At 44.2% G+C, this 8245-nt stretch overlaps 1 pseudogene; it reads right to left on the minus strand.

The window, feature by feature from the left end:
• Positions 1 to 4451: 4451 nt before the first annotated feature.
• Positions 4452 to 4991, minus strand: LOC106726489 (annotated as a pseudogene).
• Positions 4992 to 8245: the final 3254 nt, after the last annotated feature.

Below are 8245 nucleotides of genomic sequence, written 5' to 3' on the forward strand. Positions count from 1 at the left end.
GCAACCCCCCCTCCTCCTCCCAGGATGGAGCCTGCAACCGAACCATGACCCTGACCTCCTAGTTCATAGGTCAATGCTCAATCACTGAGCCATGCTGATTGGACAGAACAATTTTTCCTAATAGGCCTTAGCTACTGCCAGGGCCATGGCCAGGGAAAGCCTCAGCCCAATGTGAACACACACAGATCATGACTAGCACATATGTATAACCATATGAGAAGGGGAAGTTGGATAACATGTTTTTGCCATCCTCTAAAGGACCCATTAGTAACGGAAAGTGGCCCAGAGAGGCATGCGACAGTTTCCCAGGGTTATATTTTGGACAAATTTTGCCCATCTTATATGTCTGGTGGGCAATAGTGGGTGAAGGGTCCCATTAATATTGTTTTCTTCATTGGATCATGTTCTCAGTGTTTCAAGGACGTAAATCATGGATGAAGTTTAAAATCTCCTTTTGGAGATTGTTGGGGAGGACAGGGCGGTTAGTAGGGCCTATCTATACGCATCAAGAAGAATCAAAGGAATAGCCTTGCTTAATCCATTTCCTCTCTCCATCCTCCAGAGAAAAGGCATGAGTTTTAGCTAGTCTTTGGTATAGGTGAGGAAATGGAGGGAGGGTAGGAGTAGATGAGGTTTCTATAGGCAGGGTTGTTGTTATCTCCTGTGAAATAGCCAATTTCAATTCCTTGCACTTCAGGGTAGAAGAATGTCCCTGAATGTTAATAACAAAAAAAGGCTTTGAAAGTCAGTAGGGCATCTGGGAGTGCCAGGACATAGTTTGTTTTTAATTTTCTGTCCAGATGTGGTAGGGAAACCTACCAGCATGGCAAAGTCATGGGTTACTCCAAGAGCGTATTTTCTGTCAGTGTAGATATTGACAGTTTTATCTTTGGCTAATGAACGTGCCTTAGTAAGGGCATGTAGTTCTTCCCGTTGGGCAGATTTGCCTCAAGTAGAGGGCTAGATTCTAGGATTGTATTGAGGGAGACAATGGCATATGTAGCTCTGTAATTGCCTTTGGGTCCCCTTAAATCAGATCCGTTGATGAACCATTCATAGTCTACACTGGGAAGTGAGGTTTCGTATATATCCAGTTGTGGGGCAAGGAGTTGGTCAATCAATGTAATACAGTCACGGGGGATGTTATTGTCTGGAAAAGAAAGTAGGGTACAGGAGAAAGTAAGTTGCTTAGAGTGATAGTAAGGTGGGGTGAAGACAGAGGAGGACTTTATATTTGTCTAGATGACTAGCAGAAGGATTCTGAGTATGAAAAGAATTAAGGAGAGTTTTAACAGAGTGTGGAGCATACACAGTAAGAAGAGATCACCATCTTTTCAGTAGCCTTATAAGGGTGAAAACAGTGACAACTGCCTTAAGGCAAGGGGTAAGTCCTTGAACAACTGGATCTAATTGCTGACTAGAATATCCTATAGGCCTATTTTACCCCCCTCCCCCCATGATATTGAGTAAGAACCCCTAAACTCTGGAGCATTCTCTTCGGGGTCATGAGTGAAGAGGTGAAAAGGGAGGTTATAATTTGGATGCTCTAAGGCAGTGATGGCGAACCTATGACACACGTGTCAGAGGTGACATGCGAACTCATTTTTTGGTTGATTTTTCTGTTAAATGGCATTTAAATATATAAAATAAATATCAAAAATATAAATCTTTGTTTTACTATGGTTGCAAATATCAAAAAATTTCTATATGTGACACGGCACCAGAGTTAAGTTAGGGTTTTTCAAAATGCTGACACACCGAGCTCAAAAGGTTCGCCATCACTGCTTCTAAGGTCTGAGCTAAGGTAAGCTTTGTTTTTATTCTTTCAAAAGATTGTTACGCCCAGTGGTGTGGCTCAGGGTTGAGTGTTGCCCCATGAACCAGGAGGTCACGGTTCAATTCCTGGTCAGGGCACATGCCTGGGTTTTGGACTTGATCTCCAGTAGAGGATGTGCAGCCAATCAATGATTCTCTCTCATCATTGATGTTTCTCTCTCTCCCTCTCCCTTCCTCTTTCTGAAATAAATAAAAACATATTTTTAAAAAAAGATTGATGGACATCAGAGGTCCATTGTAGGGGGTCAGAAGGGAATTCTTGAGTAGGTCATAAGTGGTTGGGACAGTAAGAAAAAATTAAGAAGTCAGTCTGACAATAACCTGCAAGTTCTGAGAATCCCTAAAGCTGTCTTTTGAGGAAGGGAGGAGTTTAAAATGCCTTGTAGGCTTGATGGGTCAAGATTTAATCCTTCTGGAGTTAGGAGGTGTCCTGAGAATGTAACAGAAATTTGACAAAATTGCAGTTTCTCTTTAGAAATCCTATGTCCTTTGGAAGCTAGATTACGCAGTAAATGGAGGCTGTTAGTGAGGCCAGCCTCTGTAGAAGAACATAAGAGTAAATCATCAATGTATTGGAGCAAAGAGGACCCACATAGGAAGGAAATGGTGGGTATACTGGCCTTAAGGATTTGGGGGAAATAAGCCAGGCTTTCTCTGAATCTTTGGGAAAGAACAGTCCAAGTAAATCGTTGGCCTTTCTGCAGAGGTCATAGCCAAAAAATATCAGCTTTCAGAGGGAACATTAGAGAACAGGGTGTGGGTATTGGAAATCATGGACTGTCGGGGAATGACTATGCTATTTATGGCTGAGGTCTTGAACAAATTTCCATCCTTTTCCATTGGGTTTGCAGATGGATAAGATGGGGGTATTACAAGGACTGGCCCTAGGGATGATTAGGTATCTATATATATAAAAGCCTAAGTGACTGGCTGACCGGCCAGTAGCTATGGCATGCAATGACCACCAGGGGGAAGACGCTCAACGCAGGAGCTGCCAAGCTGCAGTGACTTGGCAGTTACGGTTCTTAGGTGATGCACCCGGAACCAGATAGGAAGGAGCCCGATTCCGGGGTGCATCACCTGAGAACTGCCCTCTCACAATCTGGAACCAGTTGGGCGATGTTGAAGAGCCAGTTTCAGCCCGATCCCCACAGGCCAGGCCGAGGGACCCCCCTGGTGCACGAATTCGCGCACTAGGCCTCTAGTAACCTATATAATAAAAGCCTACCTTCCGGACAAAGCCAGGGCTGCGAGGGAAGCCCGGGTCCTGGGTGCCAGAGGGAAGCAGGTGTCGGCAGCTGGGGGAAGGAAGGCCTACTCTTGCACGAATTTCATGCATTGGGCCTCGAAAATATATATATATATATGTGTGTATATATACATATATATATATAAATCCTAGCTAAGGCCTCAGGATTTAGGGGGTATTATTTAATACTAGAGGCCCGGTGCACAGATTCGTGCACCAATGGGGTCCCTCAGTGTGGCCTGTGGGGATCAGGCTGAAACTGGCATCCAACATCCCCTGAGGGATGTAGTAGTGTGCGAAGTGGCCAGCGGTCGGGGAGGAGCTGCTCCTGCTCATCCTGGCCCCACTCACCCCAGCCCCTCTCATCCTGGTCAGCTGAGTGGCTCTCCGGCTGTAGGAGTGCACTGACCACCAGGGGGCAGCTTCTGTGTTGAGCATCTACCCCCCTGGTTGTCAGTGCTTGTCATAGCGACCGGTTGATCTGTTGTTTGGTCATTGGGTCACTTAGGCTTTTATATATATAGATTAAGGAAGAGTTTTGGGGATCTACCTGTGTTTTACTTGGGGGTTCTGAATGCACAGGGCCCACATCAGGGTTGGACTGTGCCCAAAGGCTTTTGGGCAGCACTTGGAGAACAGTACGAATGTAGTTGATGAGGCTAGTTGAATAAATGGGGATTTGGGAGAGAGCCACTCTAGAGATAGGATCCCTGGTGAGAAAAGGTTTGGCCTTAATCACTGAGCTCCCAGGATTGGGATTTCTGGTCAAGGGCATGTACCTGGTCGAGGTGTGTGCAGAAAAGGAAATATGGGCTTGGTAGGTTTCTAAAAAGTCCCTTCCCAGGAGGTGTATGGGAGCTGATAGAGTGAGTAATAAATGGTAATTGTTACCGGTAAGAGGTCTCAATTGAAAAGGGATGAGTAAGGATTTAGGGACTGTCATAGTTTGGCTGGCTGCCCTGACCATCTAGATAAATTCAGAACACTGGGGAGTTCTGAAAACATGTTGGGGGTTGAGGACAGATAGGGTAGCTCCAGTGTCAATTAGAGCTCTAGCCAGTTCTTCCCCAATTTTTGTATCTATTTCCCCCAATTGGTTTGTTTTAAGTAGTGGAAATGTCCCCTTACTATCCCTGTAGCATCTCTAGACCTGCTTAAAGAATGAGGGTTGGTAAACATGATCAGGGTTTAGTTATAGTCATTGTTTGCATTTGAGACAGTCCCTTTTAAAACGTCCAGGTATTTACAGAAAGAAAACAACAACCAAGTTTCTGATTTTGATTTTGAGAGACTGGCAATTCTGGGGTATGTCTTTCTCTTTTTAAAATTTTATTAGTATTTATTTTATGCTGAATTTATTCCCAGGTCATAAGTTTTGTTTCTTCAGTTTCCGCTGGGATATATTTTTCTGGGATATATTTCCCTCTTCTGGTTTAGGAACAATCTGCACGTGTTCCGTAAGGATCCTGTGTGTCGTAAGGAGAGCTCATGTATGGGTTAATCCACCCATGAGCTCTGGAAGTTCCATACCACATCCTGGGAGCTTTGTTCATCTGGGTGTGCTCAATGACCAGACAGTCTACATCTAAACCCTTCAGTTCAGCATTACTCTCTGCGTTTTTAAGCACGTGCAGCAAAAATTCAGCACTCTTTTTGGGCCACCGACCCTGTGTCCAGCCCCACTGTTTCCCCTGGGCACACCTACCAACTCCACATTGTAACGACGGAATGACACACATTGCTTCTGGAAAGTGACATCCTTCAGATACTTGATGACTTTTTGGACATGCATACCCTTGACGGCCTGGGCAGTTTCACGAGTGTTCTTAAAGTGAACACGAAGATTTGAACCTCTTGATTTGCATGATTTTGTGGGTGTTTCTGGGTCAAGTGAATAAAGAACCATTTTCAGCCGAAACCGGTTTGGCTCAGTGGATAGAGCGTCGGCCTGCGGACTGAGAGGTCCCGGGTTCGATTCCGGTCGGGGGCATGTACCTGGGTTGCGGGCACATCCCCAGTGGGAGATGTGCAGGAAGCAGCTGATCGATGTTTCTCTCTCATCGATGTTTCTAACTCTCTATCTCTCTCCCTTCCTCTCTGTAAAAAATCAATAAAATATATTAAAAAAAAAAAAAAAGAACCATTTTCAGAGGTCACCTCTGGCTGCTTTTGGGAAGAGTGGGGCATCTCTCTCTCTTTTTTAAGTATTTATTTCTCAGCTTTAAGAAAAATATATTTTTATTGATTTTAGAGAGGAAGGGAGAGATAGAAACATCAATGATGAGAGAATCATTGATCGGCTGCCTTCTGCACACCTCACACTGGGCATTAGAGCCTGCAACCCAGGCATGTGCCCTGACAGATAATCAAACCAGGACCTCCTGGTTCATAGGTCAACGCTCAACCACTGAGCCACACCGGCCAGGCAGGGCATTTCTTTTTAATTGTTGTAGTTGGAGTGCCAGAGCTTAGCAGTCGTTTCCTGATAATCTAGGGCTATGTAGCCCTAGGTTTCTATCTTTCTCTAAAGTCTTACATTGCTGGTTAGCCAAAGAGGCTATATTATGGGGTTATCTTGTGGCCCAGTTAAGGTCATGTTTTACTAAGGTACTAAAGGCTTCAGAAAAGCTAGCCACAAATATGGAATTGAACAGACTGAGTGTTTCATTACTCAATTTTTTAATCCCTGAATTTTGTTGGAAAGTCCGTTCAGATCTATCAAAATAGTCAAGAACAGGTTTGTTCTTTTTCTGTAGACAACGGTGTATGGCTTTCCAAATGACTTGGCAAGGAAAGATTTGGGGAATAATTTAGTGGCCTGTGTGCCTTCTCAAAGCCCTGGGCATTGAAGTCCTCCTGAGGTTCATTCCAATCAACGGCCAACAAAAATTTCCAGGCTAAATATTCCCTACAAACATGTGAATAATGTGATAAATATCAGAAAACCCAGGCTGATAGGTATTGATAATGAGATTGAAATGCCATTCAAATTCAAGGGAATTAATCTTAGGGCCAGGGAAGTCCATACATTCGGACTTAGTCCAAGCGGCATAAGAATTTTGATGGTCTCCATCACCAATTCAACCTTAAAAGGAACTATTAAGGGGGAGGAAGGTCTGGTGCATTAAGAGAAGTAGATATCAGGAGAGGAGAAAACAGGAAGTTCAGAAAGAGCAGAAAAGGGAGAAAAAATTGGGGTGGTGGACGTGGTGGGAGAGGTGAAGAGGGTGTTTTTTTTTTCTGGCGAGTTGTTAGTAGGTCTAGCTTCAGAATAACATGGGCAAAACTTAGAGTTTCCCAATGGTTCCTCTTTAACTTCAAGTTCACAGGTGCAAATTCCTTTTTCTAATTTATCAAGGTGTTTATTCCATTTGGAATTATTCTCTTTAAGAGAGGTGATAATGGGTTTCATTCTCAACGTACCAGTTAAAGAAAGCCTCCCATTGTCTTTGGGGGATTTGGTATTTTCTTTGTGCCAATTGTGCTTGCAAATAAGCAAGTTTTGAAATTTCAAAAGAGCCCCCTCCGGGCCAGCAAACTTTAAGATCATTCTGGGTCCGAGTGATATTTGGCCAAAGACGCAGCCAGATACAACTTTCTGCGCTATAGGTCCTATACATAAGGTTGGCTGGGGTACCAGAAGGTGGCTGGTTATTGAATGGGAGCTTAGAACATGGACTGTCCATTAACACCTAATGAAGATGACCTGTTATCCCTTCAAGTGCCCCTTAGCCTAACTGTCCCCACAAAAGTTTATGGATGAGGTCCCAAGAGCCATATGGACGAGTCCAAATTGAACCCTGCTGGCGCGGAGGCATTGATTCTGAGAAGGCATTGGGAGGAGAGCCTGGGTGCTGCTTCAGATCCCACTGCTGCCATCAAAATGGAAACAAATCCAAATGGGATTGGAATGAAAAAAGGAGAAACTTGCCCTTGCTGGTGTTGCTCAGTGGTTAGAAGGGTCGCAGGTTCGATTTCTGGTCAAGGGCACGTACCTGGGTTGTGAGTTTGCTCCCTGCTCCTGGTCGAGGTGTGTGCAGAAGGCAACAGCCAATGTGTGTGTGTGTCTCTCTCTTCCCATCCATCCCTCCCATCCACTCTCTCTGAAAATATCCTCAGGTGAGGATTAACAAAAAAAAAAAGGAGAAACTTTATTCAGGCAAATTGTTTGCAAACTGGGGAGACACAGCCTCCGGTAAACAAGTGAAAATGTACTTCACTTGAGACAAAGGGGAAGATGATTTTGTTTTTACAAAAACCACTCAGACTGCATCTTCTCCCTCTTACTCTCCCAAAGGGCGGGTTTCACACTCAGGAGGGGACACTGTACTTCCTCCTCGTGGTTTTGGGTGTTCTATACATTCAGAGGCATTCTCCGGTAACAAACTATAGAAATGATCCCTGAAAGTATAGTCTTGGGGGGAGGGCTGTACTTTATACTAAAGTTCCCACCCAGGTTCCTAATTAGGTCCATTTTATGTAAATGAGATATCCAATTCACACGGTTCTGATTGGTCTGAATCACACAATTCTGATTGGTTGGGGCAGGTCTCAGTTCATTGGTTGAAAGGTGAAAGCAGGATATCCTTTATCATAGTTGACTCAAGCCCTGACAGGTGTGGCTCAGTTGGGTGGAGCATCGTTATAAGCACTGAAGGGTCAGGGGTTTGATTCCTGGTCAGGGCACATATACCCAAGCTGCAGTTTGATCCCTAGTTGGAGCACATGTAGGAGGCAACCTACTGAAGTTTCTCTCACCTCAATGTTTCTCTCTCCCCTTCTCCCTTCCTCTCTCTCTCAAATCAATAAAAAAACATATCCTAGGGTAAGGATTAAAAAATAATAATAATAGCCCTAGCTGGTTTGGCTCAGTGGATAGAGCGTCAGTCTACAGACTGAAGGGTCCTGGGTTTGATTCCAGTCAGGGACACATGCCTGGGTTTCAGGCTCCATCCCCAGTTGGGGGGGCATGCAGGAGGCAGCTGATCAATGATTCTTTCTCATCATTGATGTTTCTATCTCTCTCTCCCTCTCCCTTCCTCTCTGAAATCAATAACAATATATCTTTAAAAAATATTTTTTAAAAATATATTTTATTGATTTTTTACAGAGAGGAAGGGAGAGGGATAGAGAGTTAGAAACATCGATGAGAGAGAAACA

This window comes from Myotis brandtii, unplaced genomic scaffold (genome assembly GCF_000412655.1).
Source record: "Myotis brandtii unplaced genomic scaffold, ASM41265v1 scaffold274, whole genome shotgun sequence".
NCBI lineage: Eukaryota > Metazoa > Chordata > Mammalia > Chiroptera > Vespertilionidae > Myotis > Myotis brandtii.